Raw genomic sequence first — 20,280 nt, 5'->3', positions numbered from 1 at the left:
CAACTGTTGAAGTTTTCATCAAACAAATGTAACAATATTTGAACTTGCACACAAAGCTTTTTGCATTTTGTTCATTTCTCCTCAAAAGGAAGTTGGAACGCTTGAAGTGAATCAGCTCAATTTTTATTCACCTTGCAATCATAAAGAGTTCGTTTTGTACATGAATGATGTTTGTTCAGTTTTGTATTCATGTGCATGCAGCTGTGAAGCACATCTGTAATGGGATCAGTTTCTCCCACAGCAAGCCTCTCGGACATAAGACCAGTGATCACCTTCATTTATTGCAGCCTGCTCTGCTTCAGGGTTTATGCATTAAAAGGACAGATTTGAGAAGAAAACATCTGATATGAAAGTAACCTCACAACGTTCTCATTTCTGTGACTCAGACTTTTAACATCTCAAATCCTTTAAATGCAGAAAACCAGAAGCAAGTTTTCAAATAGACGATGATCCCAATAAACCCCAGCTGGAAGGTTTGACTTATAGATAGCTCTGTGTGTAGCATAAAGCAAACCATCAGAAACTAAGTTCATAAAAACACAAAGGTCTCTGTGGAGCTTGTGTTTCTTCTGACCTGCTGTTAAACATGATGCAACGTGGCTGAGGGGAAAATTGGACTGTCACCTAACCCTAACCCATGAAGAAACAGCTTTCTGTTTCTGGGAAGTTGATTTTTGCCCAATGAGCCAACAAAGTAGAAGTCCAGGGGCAGATCTCGAGTTCAATGTGTAGGAGTTCCAGTTGTTTCCTCTACAGCTCTTCAACACTAGATGGCGCCAACAGGCTCACACATGCGGACCATTATCCCAATGAGTTGTAGGAGTATAAATGGCAGTTGATTTCAATCCAACACTGGTGCATTGTCTGCCTACTGCACTGACTCCTGTGTTTCTCCTGTGCCTTGGACCTCCCTGGTTTCATCGTTAAAGCCTCCTAGTGGTTGCTCCAGCCGTTCCTTGCCTTCCACCACCTGCCCACTGATCTATGCAACCTTCCTGGACCTCCTCGTTTGCAGCTACTATTGGACCCTCACCCATGCGATGACCTTCTCCTCCGATGGTAAGAGACAAACAACATCTTGAACCAGACTCAAGGATCCAAACCATCATACAGGTATTATGATTGTTCTTACACTCCAGGGTTCCAGTCCCTCCAGCTCTACTGCTGATTTCACATGTTGTAAATAAACACGTAACTTTTCCAAGTCTTGGAGTTTAATCACATACTATCTGTGCATTAAGTAAATCGTTACACAATGAAAGAAGGGAACATTACGGGAGACACATTTTCTAATCCTTCTCACAATAAGTTGTTGTGGTATATTAACTTTATTTTATTTTTTTAAGAGCAATTCGATCAGAGGAAATGTGACTATTTAAGGCTTACATCTCAGCTTCATACTCTTGTAAGTTTGGAAAACGTGTTTTGTTTAACAAAAGAAAATGTCCAAAGTCACCTAAAAATGCTCATTTAAATGCCTCTATTAAAAAAGCCACAACAACACATCCATTAACACTAAAGCCATGTCCATTTTAGAGAGAATCATAACACAAATCACCATTTTTCACTTTGCCACAATTTGTGATCAGTTTTCTTGTTGTTTTCTAGATTTGTTGTTGTTGTGAGTTGCACATGCCTTTACATTTTCTAATATCAGCTTACAGTCTTTTTAAAAACACTTTAATGTTTGGCTAAAAAACAGTCATCAAAACACCAGCTTCACATTATATTTATGCAATGCATGCAAATTCAGCTTACTGTAATTATTTTACTATTTTCTTGAAATATATGGTTGTATCATGTGGTAATGGAGGTTTGTTTTGTGATTTATTTGATTTGTTGCTACAAAACTGAAATTTCAGTTTGATTTCTAGCTTCATTATAAAAAATAATAATAATAATCCAGTGTTGTTGTGTTGCTTGTACTGAAATCAGCTTAAATCTGATGCACTTACATGTTTCCAGAAATCCTTGCAGAGCACTACAAGACAGAGAACTGTAGTTCCAGTAATTGTTTTCTGCTCCAGGTGCATAAATAATATTAAGAATTGGTTTGCATCAAGTTGTGCAAAGCTTTAAAATGTGTTTTTAAATGTTTTTGATAACACACAAACAAAAATAAACTAATTATATTTTTGCTCATTTACTAGCAATTTATTACAAAATCAGTCTAAAGAGTGCAACATAATTCACATCAACTTGTAGACATGCTGTACACTTTTTTTTTAGTTTTAATTAAACAGAACATAGTGTGAGTGATTATAACAACCCAGTAAAATTTGAAATATTCCAACACCTCTTTATTCCCCTTCCACTACATTTATTTCACATTCTGTCAAATACCTTTGCTCGGTGCTATATTTGCTGAAAAGGAGGTAGCTGTTGCTATGCAACTAATAAATATATCTGAGATGTACTTCTCTCAAGTTTCCTTCTACCTCTCAGTAACCTGTGCACCGAGTGTGGTACAAACTGCACTTTCCTGTTGCTGTCAGCTTTGCCCTCCCCTTCTCTGTAAACAGGGGTCCCTGGTGAATATGCAGCATACTGTGGAGTCAGAGATCTAGCAATAAAAGCAGTTCTTTTGCTCTCAGGTCTTTTTGCAGACAGCACACTGATTTACACAGCTCAATGACAAGAACGACAATTATAACTTACCGAGGTAAAAAAAAAACAACAACGATGAAGTCTATCGCCTTCCCAACATTCTCCTTTTTCCACTTCCCAACTCCCGTTAACTCTCTCTTCATGTGCACACCTCTTCCCATCAACCTTTAAGCCCCAAATCAAGGTTGCTCTTACACAAGAAAGACTCCATAACCAGAACACAAACAAAAATAAATATCTCCAGCCTTCCTCATCTGACACATGAACACACAGCTGAGGTGCAGCTTAGCCTACCAAACATGTGCTCTCTACATTAGATCAGCCACACACAGACATCCTAGAGAAACTTGAACATACAAAGGGAAGAAAAACACAACCAAGCTTCAATTTATGGCACTGACTTTGCAAAACAAATATAAGAAAGGTGTGTCAAAATGGAAAGGACTGGATTTGCGGATCTCATCACATCAATGAGCCGTGAGAACAAGTGTGGTATTTCCAGTGTTATTAACACACCTGTGAAAAACACTTAACTCATGTCTATTCAATTATGCTAATGAATACATATACAATGACCCTAGTTAGTTATTAGAGCTCTCAATTAGTAGACATGAATGAGGGTCCAATGGACAGAGAGAGACACAGAGGGATAAAGGGGGAGACTGGTGCATATTTGCTGATCAGAAGATTTGCAGCAAAGCACAATAAATAACCCATCACAGATATTAATGAGGACTACATAATGAAAAGAGGGCAAATGAACACATGAGCCATTTTGTCTTCGTCCCAGGCTGCAGCCTCCGTCAAAATGGGGTAATTAGACCTCTAGACCCCTGAGTCTTACCAAAACAGTGCTACAATCAGGCCCTCTTAGTCTGGGTTCAAGAAAGATTCACCCAGACAATAAGAACCTTCATCTGCAGGACACACCCTTCTTTCACCCCAAATGAAATCTTTATTTTAATCAGCACACACACATTCCTTTATTGATTATTCACTAGCTCTAATGGTTACTTTCTCTCAATGTCCATCTTACCACACATGGGCCCTGTGGGTTCTGACCTCAACACGTCTTTCCAACCACCTAACTTGGTTAGATGTTATGTTATTATGTTAGGCTGATTGGTTACTTTAAATTGTCTCTAGGTGTGAGTGAATGGTTGTTTGTCTCTGTGTCCCTGTGATGGACTGGAGACCTGTCCAGGGTGTCCCCCGCCTCTCGTACAGGGATAGCTGGACATGGGCACCAGTGACCCCAGCGACCCACAAAAGGAAGGAAGGAAGGAAGGAAGGAAGGAAGGAAGGAAGGAAGGAAGGAAGGAAGGAAGGAAGGAAGGAAGGAAGGAAGGAAGGAAGGAAGGGTGGGTGGATGGATTGCATTTAGCTAAAGATCATGCAGCTTCTCCTATACCAGACATATTTCATGAACATAGGTGGTTGACTTCAAATGAAGTAGCTAAACATTGATTTTTAAATATTAATAAAATAATTTAAATATTTAAAGATTAAAATGAGGTGTTTTGCAATGTGCAAACGTTCTTGGTTATATTAAGCTGGGAAAGCAACAATAACAATTGGGCAGCAGCTGTGGCTTTAATCCTAATCAAAGAAAAAGATAATTTGCAAATCCTGTTCACATTGAAGAGATATAAGTATTCTAATAGATGTTGATGCTTTATACGCATTTTCACTTGTGACTTTGCAACATCTACCTAATCAAATTACTTGCTGTTAAATGTATATTCAATATTCAAAACGTTTCATGTTTTAGTTGTTTCCCTACTCTTCAGCAGCAGCCCGTTAATTTCTCATCCATGCAGATCAGGTGTTTCAAAGCAGAGAAACATCTAAAACATGCAGGATGGTGGCCCTCGAGGACCAGGACTGGACACCCATGTTATAACTCAATGAGTTGATTAGGTGAGGATGCATTAAGGAAGGAAGAGCTGGTGGAAATGTGTGAGAATAATGTAGGTATCAGTGTATCAGTGCACAATTCCTTGCCTAATTGCATTTGATGGTTTTATGTATAAACAATGTGTGAGAAACAGTAAAAAGATCAATTTTCACTTTAATGGAGCAACAAATAACTATTTAGTTTAAATTCTGACTTGTTTATTAAGGTTTAGTCAGATACATCTTGATGTTTTTTAATGTGATAAAACAGAAATCATTGGTACCTTCTTTAATACAAATCCAGCTGGAGTCTGACAGAAATGTAATATTCCATCAATAATTCCCGCTCGTTTGAGGCTGCCATCCTGATGCACTTACTTTTTTTCCTGCTGTGGCCTAATAGCAGCTGAGTGGTCCATCCACACACAACCACATTAGAAAACTGCGAAGCCAAACACCACAAAAATAAAACCATGGTCACAATTTGGTTTTAGCTTTAAAAAAAGCACAATACCTCACATGAAGCAATTTGCTGAAAAGGAGAATGGGCACTAAAAAACAACAGCTAACCCTCTAATTTATGTATTTTGCAATGATAATTATCTAAATGTTTATGAGCACGGAAATCTTACTGATAAGTTGCAAAAAACAAAGCAAATGTGAGCAAACTATGTAATAAAGTGATGCCAATTAACCAGAAATCACATTAAAGCTGAAGAAATGCTACACATTAAATACACTGACTGCAGAGTTTTAATAAAAGATAGTCAGCGACACAAAAATAAAAAGACATTAAAATAAAAGGCAACAAGATGTAAAATAATCCCGGACAGTAAGCAAACTAGAATTTAATGCTATGCTGGATTATATACAGTGTGACAAAAAAAGCCTATGTTAAGCTGGAAGGCTGTAATTACTCCGCGAGACTACCTGATAAAGCCCCGAGCACCTTCTTCCATGTTTTTTAGGTCAGAACTTATAAGTTCTGCTCCTAAAAGAAGGTCCCTTATGTAACCAAAATGTAAATGTGTCATAACCTAACATTATATAAACCAATCACATGAATAAGACTTTTTAAATACATGTATGTATCATTTTACAATCCTTACAGCTTGATTTTCAGGTCAGCTGCACGTGGCGCTGTCCAGAAAGGGAGGGTGCTGAAATCCACCCCTCTTCCATGCTGCTGAACAGGAGCGCTGTTCACGGTTCTGCATCAGCTCTGCCCAGTCCGAGCTCTGAAGCTCTTCCCTCGCAGATAAAATAAGAGCTCTGACAGTGGAGCGGAGCAGTTTGGACCTCATATCTCAGGCAGGACTGTCTGAAAGAGCCAAACAAGCTCGAGTCTCAGCAGGCAGGGGAGGTGCACGCCCTGCTCGCTATCCGAGCTGTCACATGTGTCACAGTGTCATCCACAAATGGATGTGTGTGAGTGAGAGAGACAGAATATGTGATTGCAGTTATATCTAGATCAAACTCTACTTTCAGGAAAAGCAAAATTCATTTTGAGGATCCTTTATTTATTTCTTCATTTTCACAAACATGCCATTCCAACATTCTGGTTAATCCCTGCGTGCTAGTATTCACTTGGAAACACTGTTATTGTGCATGTAGTGGGATGTTGCGTGAAAGGAACGGCTGATCCACTATCATCAGGGGCCAACCCCACTCTACTCAGTCTTTCCCTGGAGTAGAAAGGCCAGCCAATCAGAGAGGACGTGGCAATGAGTCACAGAGCGAGCGGACAGCATCCAGTGGACCGAGAGGAGCTGTCTCCCGCTCTGGGCACGGAAGCTGTAACGTCCATGGATGGAGTCATTTGCTTCAGAACATCCACATATGTGCGTTCACAACCAATATTTTCTGTTAAAAATATATCAATAGGCATACGTCTTCACGGTTTCATATTTTTCGCGTCAAAGTCATGAGATTTATGAGATTAATTTCAAACGTTGCTACCTTCTATTAAATCATACCACCCACTGCGCACCTCAAGGTGATGTGAAGGTCAGCATGTTGCCAACATACACTCCAGGCTGAGCATCACCCTGTTCAGGGTACAGTAAACCACTCAAAGTGAGCAGCTGTAAACAAAAACACTGAACAGGCTGTTTGAACGAGACCCCGAGACGTTCATCAACTATTAGTGCACTGGATCCCACCACACGGACACAAACAAGTAAGCCACATGGCAAGACAATGTGCTTAATTTAGTCTAAAACTGATAAAAACAACACATATTTAATAACTTAATTTAAAAATAGAACATGTGGAAAAGACGAGCAGATATTTCTGGTCCACTATTGGACATTCAAACCTTTTTTCAAATGAGCTACAAAAGCTTTTTGAATAAAAATTGAAGCAGAATAAACTTAGAAAGTGGTGTGTGCTGGTTCCACAGTAAGAAACCTCAACAGGGGTTATCACAATCAATGAGCCTTCCAGTCTGGTGTGGGCAGGGGAGCTTTGTACGGCCTCTGTCTTTGTTTATTTGTCTACTGTAACAAAATATGCATAGATGGAGGACTGGATAGAAAGGAAGGGTTCAATTCAGCTGAATGTGGGATAATGAGGCCAAAAAGAGAAGGGAGGAGATAAAGAAATGACAAACAGCAGGGAAGGCAGTGCAGTGATTCAATTACACTGTGAATTCTCATTAATCGACAAAGAAAATCCAGCACTGGACGCAGCTGCTAAATATGTCACATGTGTTGTCTGTTCCACGGCTCAGTTACGATCTCCACTGACGGCTCTGCTGCCACTGTGGATCTGGAGCTCAGCCCAGCCCTTACTGGGACTCTGACACTAACGCCACAGATCGTATCGGCTGCAGAGCCACTTGCAGCCTGATCCCAGCTCAAAAAAGAAACTCGCATCCGTTTGATTACTTCTAATGTTTCAAAACTAGAAAGAGACAGCAGAAAAGACGACGTGTGCAGAACTGTCTAATGTAAGTGTGTGTGTAAAAACACAAAAGGCACTAGTTCCTTCAAAACAAATGTTTATCTTTTGTTTCTCTGTTCGTAAATAGAAAATCTTTTGATGAGATCAAGTCATGAACTATTCCCTTCCTCTAGATAACATGACTCTTCCACATTTACAGTACTGTGAGCCATGATCACTGACATGCTCACACATAACAATCTCCATTTCAAGCAGCATGCACTCTTTTCAAAGCACCAACAGAAACGACAGCTGCTGTATATCCGTGCCATCATCACATCCACACTGTGATCCTACACTGTTTGTTTTTACTCTCTTACCTGGCAGCACGCTCTCTGTCCTGGGTCCTCTTCAAAATCCCAGGAAGGGCTTCAGACAAGTTCTGCTCTTGCTGAGAAGGCTGATGTTGCACTTTGGAAAGAAATAAAAAAAAAATAAAAAAAATTTGTTTAAAAACAACAACAAAAAAGTCCCCTTCTATTCACACGACGGCTTCAAGAAGCACTCGCGATCACACACTTGAACACCCAGTCAGCAGCTGTGGTGAGTGAGCAGCTCCCTGTTCCTTCCCTCTCTTACTGTCCGTGACACTCGCCTCCTCTCTTCCCGCCCACCTACTCCAGCTCCCCCCCACCCCAGCTTCATTCCTCCCTTACCTCTCTCATGCTTGCTCCTCTCCTGTCAGACAAAATGCACACATCCTCTCCATCTCTCAGCTCACTAATTTCTGATATTTTCCCCACCCACCTACACCTTCTGCTGGGTGAAAACAAATATCGGTCGGTGGTACTATTAGATGAGCGTTTCCACACACCATTTATAAACTTATTCTTGGTTTATGGAGCATTTCTGTAATAATGATCACAGAGAATAAAGAAAGCCCCCTGTGAAGCCCAATAACATTAGACAGTCTGATTAATGGTTAATGGTAATGAGGCATTCCTACTGTATATGATTACCGTTTGAAAGCTATAACCACGGCTCTTCCACACTTCTATTTCTTGATTTTCCCTCTCAACGTGTCTCACTCTGTTTATTCTCGTCTCTCTTCAGGTCCTGCTAAGTGATGCTGCTCACGTCCCATTCTGCAGACAGCTAGTCAAGGGCATTCCCAGAGTAAGTGTATGCTAATGCTCTGCCTCGAGAAACTGCCCAGCATCCTCTAGACACTCAGCCTGACCAGACATGGCACTGCTCTCCCAGAGAGGGGGCAGTAAGTGCAAAGACAAAAAAGGGCCCACCGGTTCACAAAGCAAACGGCATCGGATCAGACAAAAGTGTTAGCCAAAATTTAGCTTTAGCCGAGCCTTAAATCATTACATTTGGAGGTTAAAACTAAATGTGTGATCGTCGTGTCCCCAATGCTTCTTAAACTAGAGAAAATGTTTTTCCTGCAAAAATGCAGTATGAATGCTTATTGTAGAAGAACTTGCTGAAATTAGCTAAAAAAAAAAAAAAAACATGCTGAAATGTAGCTGAAATGGAAGAACATGCTGAAATTGCCAGATGAAAGCAGAAAAAACACAAATTTGCTTAAGTAAGGTTCAATAAACCGAAATGATCACAAAAATGAAGAAAGTAGCAAAAAATGCTGAATTTGCAAGAAAAATAGCTGAAAAGCAGCTGATAAGTAGCTGAAAAAGCAGAAAGAAGTGTAAACTACCAGAAGGAAGTGTAAAGTGATGGAATGAGTTAAAATGTGTAAATAACTGAAAAAGCTCAAATTAGCATAAAAAACAGCTAAATAGTAGCTGAAATAGCAGAAAAAGCTAAAACTAGCCAACAATAGCTGAAAGGGACAACAAGTTGAAATTACCAGAAAGAAGTTAATTAGGCTGAACGTAGCAGAAATTACCAAGAAAAACTTGAATTTATCTGAAAACAGCTAAAAACAGCTAAAAACACTTAAAAACTTAAAAAAAAAAAAAAATAGCTGAAAAAGAAGAACAAGCTTAAATTTGCAGAAGAAATCAGAAGGCACATGTTTGTCCAATTAGGCTGAAAGAAACAGAAATTATTACAAGAAAGTGGATATCAGAAAAAAGCTTAAATTGGAAGAAAAAAACTGTTGAAAAGTAGCTAAAAAGGCAGAAAGAAGCTTAAATTACCAGAAGGAAGTGGAGAGAGCACATTGTTAATGAATTAGGCTGAAAAAAGTTTAAATGAGTGTAACAAATGTGAAATTAGCTGAAAAAGGTAAAAGTAGCATAAAACAGCTAAATAGTAGCTAGAATTGCAGAAAAAGCTGGAACTTGCAGAAATAAGCTGAAAGGAGCAGAAAGAAGTTAGAAGAAGCACAAAAAAATGTTATAGTTAGTTAAAAGAATCGGAAAGGCACACAAAACAGCTGAAAAACCAGCTGAAATTAGCTGAAATTAGCCAAAAGTAGCCGAAAAATGTTTAAATTTGCGCAAGGAATATGAAAGAAGCTGAATCAGAACAACATGTGAAAGGAGCAGTTAAGTTTTTAAACAGATCCTTTTTTTTTTTCATGTTTTTTCATTTAGCCTTTATTTATACAGGTAGTCTCATTGAGCCACGAGAACTCATTTTCAAGAGAGAACTGTTTTAGGGAGCAGATGGGGGTTAAGTGCCTTGCTCATGGGCCCAGATCTAAAGATTTGAAGGTAGTAAAATGAGCTCAGTTCATTTTCTATGAAAAAAATGGCAGAAAAGGCTAAATATTTCAAAAAAGCTAAAGTTGCACCAATACCAAAAGTCATGGCAGGATTGTCTTGAAAAAGCTGAACGTTTTGATTTATGATTTGTTGAAATAGCTTAAAAACTGGGGGATGAGAAATACGCCCAAAAACGTATGGAAGAAAAATGGATCACAGTTGTGCAACTGTTTCATAAACATTCACACAATTATTGTCTTTCAAAAAGTTACTTTACAAATGTACTTTACTTTACAGCACCAAATATTGAGTTGTTTGTACACGGCTATGACTTTTGACACCAGAAACTGTTATCTTTTGTTTTTTGTTTGTTTGTATTTTTACACTGAGTTTATGTTTGAAAAGTATTTATTGTGAGGAAATTTAAGTCATTTGCACATTAAAGATGACTAATTACAAGTCACCCAAAATTACTGCGATAACCAGGAAATAAAAATAAATAAATAAAACTAATGGGGATTAAGATAATGGGTTTGAATGTTAAAAGTGATATAATGGAAAATAGATGTAATTTTTTTATCAAGGTATTGTGTTAATTATTTTATGTTTAAAGGCATTTTAATGCAGTCTGAATACAGAGATAATTTAAACATTTTAAGCTTTTTTGAGAAGTCTGTTGGGATTTTTGTTTAACACTGCTTGACTGATTTAATTGTAAATGCATGTTTTTATTCGGTATCATTTTGTGTTGATAATCTTTACTCATATTTACTGTATATTTTGAGCTCCATGTTCAATCCTGCTGAGACACTCGGGAGACATTTTGTTCTGTTCTGTTCAGCCCGGTCTTGTTTTTGTCAGAATACTTGCTTTCAGTTTTACATGTATTCATTTTTTGAACAGTTTCATCTCCAACCTGTGTTTATTTTTGACTTTTTAATTGTTGAAAAGCAATGTTTTCTCCATTTAATCGAAGGTCCTAATAATCCAAAAAGCTGGAAATAAAAATGTACATCAAACAAAAGCTCAGGCGTCAGGAGGTTAAAGTTTTATTGCAGATGCACCTCAACGTCTGCTTTGCAGAAATGTTGTCTTTTATTACAATCCATCACTTTGGACACACAACTGATGACTATAATTTAAACGTGTCTGCTTCATGCTTGATTTTTTTCAGTTGACATTGTTTTTAATCGAAAAAGATAAATACAAACATCTCTAATTTTATGAGTAGTGTCAAAATCTTAATGTGTTTCTGAAAAAAATAGAGACTAAGTCAAATATGATTACAAATCTTATGGGTATTCTTTTTCCTAATCAGCCATCTTTTCAATGCAAGGGATGCAGCACATAAGAAAATCTTTGCAACACTAATATCACAATCTGGATTCACTGTAAACTTTTAATCTACTATCAAAACAGACTATAAAAGCATTAGGGGTGATTTTTAGATATTTGGCTGCAGTATCTGCACAGTGTGCACCCAGGGGACATTATCTTGTTTTACTTTGCATCTCTGGCAGAACTGTATGGGTCTCTATGTTCCCTGCAGTTGATGGACATGACTTGATGTGACCTTTTGAAAGGGTCACACTTAAAACTGCAGGTCGATTTGTAAATGTTATTAAAAGCCTAAACATCCCAATTGTTAAATATTTAAACAGACATCATGTGTCCACTTCTTGATCTTAACCATTACATAGTCTCATTATTGCATCTTTACATTTACATTTTAAAAGGTGACTTACTCTGCACTGTGCAGTCCATCTGAATATATGAGTCTTAGATGACTGCAGCAAGCTATAACTAGCAGATGCTTAATGTGCATGCTCATGTCAACTATACACGTTTTAGCAAAAAACACTGCATGTAAATAAAATGCACAACTTCTTAAAACTCACCGAGACAAATACTTTATTTGACACAACTGATATAAACATACAGACTAGGATAGTATATATAAACAGGACAGAGGTGAAACAAACAGGGTGTCCTTGTTAATGATTACCAAGTAAGGCTCTGCACAGCGTGTTCCTCTCTACATAAGCCATGGTTCATCGATGATGTGAATGTACTGTCTGTTGTGTGGACGCTGGAGGATCGATTACTCTGAAAGTGATGTGGCCGATGCAAATCTGTGGCTCAGCAGTCTTATGGGGTGACCCTAAAGAGCAGAAGAACTGGATCCACTCGGTGGGGTGCAGGTTTTAGAAAAATCTGTTTTGCCCAACAAAGTCTAAACCCATATTCCTGCTCTTTACTACCACAGCTAGGGTTAACGTGAAGTACAAGTTTCAAAGCGATAGCCAACCAAAAAGGAAACCACGTTTTTCTGTTTTCACTTTGTAGATACCTTACAGCTAAATAGTTTGGAAAACTTAATACTATTTGCCAAATCTAAAACAAAGAGAAGCAAAAAAGTGACTAAATTGCACGTTGGAATGATTGGTGCTATAAACAATGTTTAAAGGAATCCACATTGTTCCTCATGAGATCCGAGAAATCAACATGTGTAATCAAAATTAATCATAGAAAAAACACTGGAACAATAAGTTTTTATACTTGTTTGCAGAGTTATTTTCTGCTAGAGAGTATTAATATGAAATCCATGAACATTAGTTAAATTTCACTATATATATATATATATATATATATATATATATATACACTCACACACACACAGTAGTCCCTCGTTTTTCGCAGTTTCTAAGGATCATGCCCACCCATGATAAGCGAAAAACCGCGAAGTAGGGATTCAGTAGTTCAAGTTCATGTTCAGTTCAAGTTCAATAAACTTTGTCATAACATGTGCCAAGCTGCAATCACACTCATCACCTATTACTCTGCTGCTCCTGCTGATCACAGCTCTTCAAAAAAATAAATAAATGAGTTCAGTGTTTGACAGAAAGGAGCAGCCACTCAACACTATTTATTGCTATTAATACAGACAAAAATCACTGGACAGATGTTTTGTTTAAGTTGCCATGACAGATATTTTTAAGCAATGATATAAAATCAAGAATACAGTCATGGAAAATAAGTGCAATACAGATGATTCTTATTTTGGATGTTGTGCAAACCTAATCAAACAAACATCCAAAATGGAATCTGGAATGGGCAAATGGTCATAAAACAGACTTTTCAAAAATAATGTTCACCTTCATAAGAGCTCTTGTCCTTTTAAAATGAAAAACTTAACGTTTCAAATTTGTTTCTGCACATTGATTATAGCACACTTGAGCTTCTGAAAAGAAATGAACAGGAAATATGAGCACAAAAGGCTAAATGTGACTTTCTTCCAAACCAGAAACCTGTCAACAATCAGCTTTGAAAAAAAAAAAAAAAAGAATTGGGGAAAAAAGGAGAGATAAACTATTTAAAAGGGGAATGAAAAGGGTGAAATGGCATTTAGAAAAAAAGGCAGAAGAATAAAGGAAGATGGGTGAACAAAAAGAACCATTTTTCAAAATGTCAGGAGCATTTCATTGGTCACCTTTGGACACTGTAAATTACAGGTCTTATTCAGTCACCAAGACGGAAGATGTAAGAATCAAAAGTAGCCTTTTACCTCACTTTTACAAACTTTTAGTGACTTACTTGTTGTTTTTTTGGTTTTTTTACGTATGTCATGTGAAAATAAATCAATAAAAAATAATCTGAAACTAAAACTCGCATTTTGTTTATGATAAAAATCGATGTTTAGATCTAGATTTCAGCCCATCCATGTAACCACCTGTTTAGCAAGCAAGCAGCAAATTACCATTAAAACCTGTAGCTTTTAGGATTTTAATTACAAAACCAATCGATGTGGAATGAGATATGAAGTCTGCAAAATATTGCGGCAATAACCAAGAGACGGCTCGGGGACCCAATTAGGACATGGACCACTTTTCAGGGCCGTGCATCACCAGTGAACTCCAAGTCCTCAATGTCACCCCTCTCTGAAGCTTTAGGATTTATTTCTGGATGGAGGGATTTTAAAATCCTCATGTTAGCTAAGCTTCTGTGTTTGTTATAAACAGCTCAAGAACCAGAATAATAAAATTGAGATAATTTACCATGACCCAGGAGTCCTTTAAACATAATCTTGCTATATAAAATTATAATATAAAATGCTCCCCTTCCCCCTTCAGTCTCATGTCTTCTCCAAGGCCACGTCACATCCAGTCCATGTCACTCATCTGATGGAATTGCTGGTCCCCAGGATTTACAACTCACTCCCTTGCAGTAAAGACCCAGCAATCTCCCAGTTGTTCACCCTGTGCTGTACCTCTGATGATCTCATTCCTAATCTTATCCATTCTTGTCACTCCCAAGGAGAACCTCAACATCTTTGTTTCTGCCACTTCCAGTTCTTTCTCCTGTCTTTTTGTCAATGCCACTGTCTCCAGATTATACAACATAAATGGTCTCGCCACTGTCTTGTAAACTTTTCCTTTGACCTTTGCTGTTACTCTTTTGTCACAAATCAATCCTGAAACTTTTCTCCATCCACTTCATCCTGCCTGGAAACGCTGTCACCTTTTTACCACATTTGCCATTTTCCTGGACAGTGGACACCAAGTATTTGGAAGTCCTGCACCTTTGTGACCTCTGCTCATTGTAGCCTCACTGTTCCTCTGGCCTCCCTCTCATTCACACACATGCACTCTGTCTTACTACGGCTGACTTTCATTCCTCTTCCTTCAAGTGCATACCTCCACCTCTCCAAGTTCTCTTCCACCTGTTCCCTGTTCTCACCACAGATTACAATGTAATCTGAAAACATCATAGTCCACAGGGATTCCTGCCTGACCTTATCTGTTAAGTCAGTCCATCACCAGAGCAAACAAGAAGGGGCTCAGAGCTGATCCTTGATGCACTCCCACCTCCACTTTGAAACCGTTACTCCTACCGTCAGTCTCCAATAGTTCAAGTTAATCAAGTTATGGTTTACTGTTGTGCTTATAATGCATGTTTGCTTAAATATAATAGAATAAAGGTCTACATTTCCTAAAAGGAACGAATATCTCCCCACATTCATGCAAGAGTTTTAAATTAAAATCATCATCTTGTGATGAGAAATGGAGTTGTAGAGTTTTGATCAAACCTTGTAAATTATGCTATCCATAATCTCGTGTGAGTTAGTTACCATTTGTTTTAAAACAGATCTCATACATTCAGTTAAATCCTAAGAATGCGTGTTGCAAATGGTTCACAGGTACTACCACACCGAATTTAAACACATTTCTGTAAAAATGGCCAAAGACTACTTTTTGTCTTGCCGATGGTTAGCTGTGCTGACCATCCTAAATTAGAGTGACTTCAAAAGTTATCGAGCTGCACATGTCAATCAAATGATTACTTTCTGAAAGTTCCATTAAAATATTGTATGTTCATTGGTACAAAGCAACCAGCTCCCTCACACGCACAAGCTAAAACATCATTGCCTTTGGCAGCAGGCAATAAAGAGCCATTTTCCTGATAAGAATCATGAAGTAAAATTTGTACATGGAAAAACTAGACGGCTGCTGAATGCTCATTTAACAGGAAACATGAGTTAAAAACATTATATTAATCCCTCTTGCAGACTCATTTATCAATTAAAAAATACTCTTTAACTTCCCTCACAAATAAACTTGTATCTTTTAACTTCTTCAATGGAAAGTTGTGTTTTTTTTCTTTTCCTGCCTTCTACTTAATTTCCTACAAATCCCTCCATGCAAACAACTATTCCATTATCTTATTAGAGATGAGCGCTTTTCATTATTGTCTATTTTGGTTCTTTAGTAAACGCCCACCTTCCATCTATCGCCCTCACATGCCCGGAAACTTTACATACAACCTATGCTGCAACAAACAGACAATTCTGCAGAGACACACAGATTACTGGTCTAAAGAAGAATAAAATCAGAATGAGGGGTAGAAATGGGGTGAGTTACCTCAGTGTTGCGAGATTAGTTTTTTTTGATTTAGCTTAGAGTAAACCTTTTAAAAATTGAAGCTGACATTGAAATGTGATGCTTAGAGTACTGAAGATGAGCATCAGATGATCCTTTATTAACATGCAAACACGCCTATATTGAATAAAACCTGCAAAACCCTGAATTACAACTAATGCCATCAGCTTTGACAGGACAAGGACTGTCACTGGTGTAGAAGTGTGATGTACCCATCTTCCAAGATGTCTTCCTTATGTCTACAATCCAACTAGGACAAAATGTTCCATCATAAAAATCTAAAACTTTTAGGATGTCAATTTTTGTCAGACTGAAGGCAGAGTCTGAGTTTACTAAGGTTTATTTAATAGTCGTGTATTAAATAAACCAAAGACAGTTCCATCCAAGGGATGTATATAAGAAACATTTCAGATGCTTTGGAAACAGCTGCAGCTAAGTTTAGGTGTTTCTACACAACATATGGCACGAGTGAATCTCTTAACACGTGGTTAAAAAATAAAACATTGGTAAGCATTAAAGTGCAAAGAGTAGGCCTGCAATAGTTTAGTGGTCATCGTCTCAGTGTTGTAATCCAATTGCTAAATATTTCATGCAAGTTTGCTCACTGTGGCGACCCCTGAACAAGTGAACAGCTGCAAGAAAAGCAACAAATACAATATTTTTACGTGCTGTTTTCAGCAAATGAGAACCCAGGTCAATTATTGACATCACAGCATTTGTCATGTGGCAGTAGTTTTGTTGTTTCATTTTGATTTTAGGAATTTGTCAGCCGCTGATTCAGTGGTGCGTTTAAAACGGGAAAAACCAAAAGACGGGGCTAGTAAGCAGGTTTGTTTGTTACGTTTCTGGGTGCAGTTACAGTAAATGTTATATAAACTTCATATTTTTGTAAATAAACTGACAAATTGAAACTTTATGTTTGAAAAATATATATTGATACTGTTTGTAAAAACATTCCGGTAGCTCAGCTGTATGATTTTCTCAGTAGTGACACCTACTGTTTAAGAAAAGAACTGCAGCACGTCTTGAGTGCCAATACGTATACCGTAATCGACAACTATGTTGACATAAACCAGCCACCAGGGAGATAAAAGTTAGAGAGGCCAGACTGAGATGGTTTGGACATGTCCAGAGGAGGGACAGTGGGTATATTGGTAGAAGGATGTTAGAAACGCAGCTGCCAGGAGAAAGACAAAGAGGAGATATATGGATGCAGTTAGACAGGACATGGAGGTAGTTGGAGTGAGGACAGGGGATGCAGAGGACAGAGATGGAGGAGGATGACTCGCTGTGGAGACCCATGAAGAGGGAAAAGCCAAAAGAAGACGACAATGACTATGTCGGAATAACTACTCACGAGTACTACCAGCAATGTTCAAGTATAGTTTTACAAAACTGGCACTAAGGGTAAGTGGTAATGTGTAGATCTCACTGATTTAGACGGTTATTCTATTCTTTTTTTAACTTTTCTGTTCTAAAGCTTTGACCCATCCAGAGTATACAGTGATTATTTACTCAAAAATAGAAAAAAAAATGAACTTACAAATGGAAACTGAAGCTCTGTTATTTTATGTCTTTCTCTCATGCCCCTCCCATCCTCCCCCCACTCTCTACCACAGGCAGGAAGCTGCCATGAATCACTTACAGCTTCATCTGTACATAAGTGGCTGTTCAAATATGGAGCTATTCAGAGAACTCTTCTTAGTACATGCAGGTGCTGCTTTTCACCACCACCCAGCTTCTCTCATTCACATGCATGTGGCGTGTGCAGTACACAAACTCACGCCCACAAACAACACAAACTTACACTCAGAACACCTGCTGGGGTCAGTGATACTTTCCAATAGCTCTGATGTCTCACAGATGTTTGGCTGCCATCCAGGATTACAAGAGGAGCAGAGGAAGCCCTGAGAGACGCTTGTTTTCTGCAAATTTCATTTTATTTTTTAACTGCTGGCAAGTTCACTCAGTGACTGAGAGGGTTTTTAGTCAACCAGTTAAAAATGGCAATTATTCAATTAACTTTTGCCAGAGAATTTCATCAGAACATTGTGTTTGCCATTTAAGAACTTGCATAAACCATTTTCTATTTGGCTGAGTTTATAAAAGTTGTTTTAATGATTTACTACAGTCTTGCCAAACTAATCTATTATGGTATGCACATAATGGCTTGCTGTATTACAGCCTACATGTATAGATTTCACAGTAGGTTTTTCAGACTTATTACATCTAGTTACTGAAAATCTGTCTCAAACAATTAGTTACTTAAGAATTTGAAACAAATTACACATTTTCTATGTAAAACATTTAATTCTACGTACACCAACAAGAATCTTTTCTTTGTTTAAAGCATATTATGATAATGTAAATTATCTCCAAGTAGATGTTTATGATGAAACTAACTCAACTGAATACTTCAAATACTGTCTCATTTTTGTGTCTTCATATCGTCAGCGAGCCTAATTTCTTTGTTTCTTTTTTAAAACCTTGTTTATTTTTATAGCTCAGACCACAACATATTTATTGACAGTCATAACTGTCTTGTGACCTTGTAAGTTCTCTTACTTCATGTGTTTTATGAGTGTTGTTCTCAGCATATTATTTTAGTCTCCGCTCTGTGCACTCATCAGCTTTGATTACATTATTCTAATGCTGCTGTTTTCATTGAAAAATCATTAATAGTCATCAATAAACTAGTTAATGTATTTTAAAAATGCCCTGAAATGGGCTTGAGAGGGAACAATTTAATGGGAAACAGCTTTAAAAAGAGGCATGGCCCTATTTGGCATACTACAACTTGAAGGATGTAAATGATCATAAGTCACAAGACTGTTTATAGCTGCTTTTGTTTATGTTAATTGGACACAATCAGTAAATAGGAGTTCAGTTTAAAACAAATTAAACACAGGCTCATTTGTACGCATTTGAGAAACATGCCATTACTATATAAACATAAGCCCAGTAAAACATGTTAGGCTGTCCAGCTGTTGTAAGTGAAATTTCCTTTAGCATGCTCAGCAGAGTTATATCCTCCTTCTAACTCAAGTCACCAGGTGCTGCTGCTCACCAAGGTCACATTTGATGCACGCTGGCAGTGATAATTATGACCTTCTTATGGGGAGATGAGAGGCCCCTCTGACCTCCGAGTCCCATAGAGTCACATAAATCAGAAGGAGAAACAACGTGTAAGGAATTCACTGGGAGTGATGACTGTACAGAGGTGAACTGAAGACATTTGAGGCAGGCAGAGACGCATCATGGAGCATCGTGAGCAGACAGATATAGCATCTTTTCAATGGCTCCTGTTTGGGACGGAGTCTAGGAGTCAGCTGCTCAAGTGCCCTGGGTCGAGGCTGAAAGGGGAAGCTGAAGAGGGATTAGAGTGGATTTAGAAACTAGTAATTACCCTTGGCCATAGAAGGTTTGTTAATTAAATTACCTTAGCGGCACCGTTACTGCACAACCACACATAGTCTCCAAGGTCAGCAAGTTTCAAAAAATTCAACCATTAGTTTTGCATCGTCATGAAAAATATACTTTCAGGCTGTCAGAAGGACAAATATACAACCTTTACACTTTATCTGCCACTAAAATGATCAAACTCCTTGCACGCTGTGTTCAATGCTTTATATATGCTTCAGCCATCAAGAAAGAAAATCACTTTTCATTTCGTAAGATTCTGAGTCTGCCAACAAAACTAAATTTATTACTTGTAGTTGGAAGAGATTTTGACTTGTACATGGAATCATTAGCATAAATACTCAAAAGCTTGTTTGTTTACAGCAATTTTAATAAGAGCTGCTCCATAAGCCACATCATACTTTCCACAATAATACAGCTTAACTGCAGAATAATAAAAAGTTGTCATATCACAAAGTCAGTATGATGATATCTATGAGAGTGGATTTACATCATTATTACACTGATGCGTCTAGAATCGCACTGAATGCAAAGCAGAGTTTACTTATAATTTCAAGCTGCTTATAAACCATAATACACAGATATGTCCTGTGCAGATCCAGGGGCAGAAGCAGCACACGCCTACTTTGATTGTATGGCCAGTACAAACAGAACAAGGTTGTTTCAGTGTGCAGACTGAAATATTGACTCGTTTCATGTCAAGATAATGTACCAGGACAAAGATAAGCAGTGCACTCAGTTAAGAACGGTTAGCCTTAACATCCATCCATCCATTCATCCATCCATCCATCCATCCATCCATCCGTCCGTCCATCCATCCATCCATCCATCCATCCATCCATCCATCCATCCACCCTGAG

The 20,280-nt window shown here is 38.0% G+C and overlaps 1 protein-coding gene across 4 annotated transcripts in view; it reads right to left on the bottom strand.

Moving 5' to 3' along the window:
- syt1a (synaptotagmin Ia) overlaps window positions 1–20,280 on the bottom strand; it is a 177,649-nt gene that overhangs the window by 122,295 nt on the left and 35,074 nt on the right. For 2 of the 4 annotated variants that reach the window (XM_037695782.1, XM_037695785.1), the window contains exon 1: window positions 7,767–8,016. The exons of 1 other annotated variant lie outside the window; for it this stretch is intronic. The gene's annotated coding sequence lies outside the window, so the exon portion shown is untranslated. Of the gene's footprint in view, window positions 1–7,766; window positions 8,017–20,280 lie in introns of those variants that run through there. One more of the 4 variants, XM_037695783.1, reaches the window with a different exon arrangement.

The sequence above is a fragment of the Nematolebias whitei genome, chromosome 22, assembly GCF_014905685.2.
Source record: "Nematolebias whitei isolate Nwh7 chromosome 22, NemWhi1, whole genome shotgun sequence".
Taxonomy (NCBI): domain Eukaryota; kingdom Metazoa; phylum Chordata; class Actinopteri; order Cyprinodontiformes; family Rivulidae; genus Nematolebias; species Nematolebias whitei.
The sequence above is the reverse complement of the archived record's forward strand: the minus strand, read 5'-3'. Positions and strand labels throughout refer to the sequence as shown.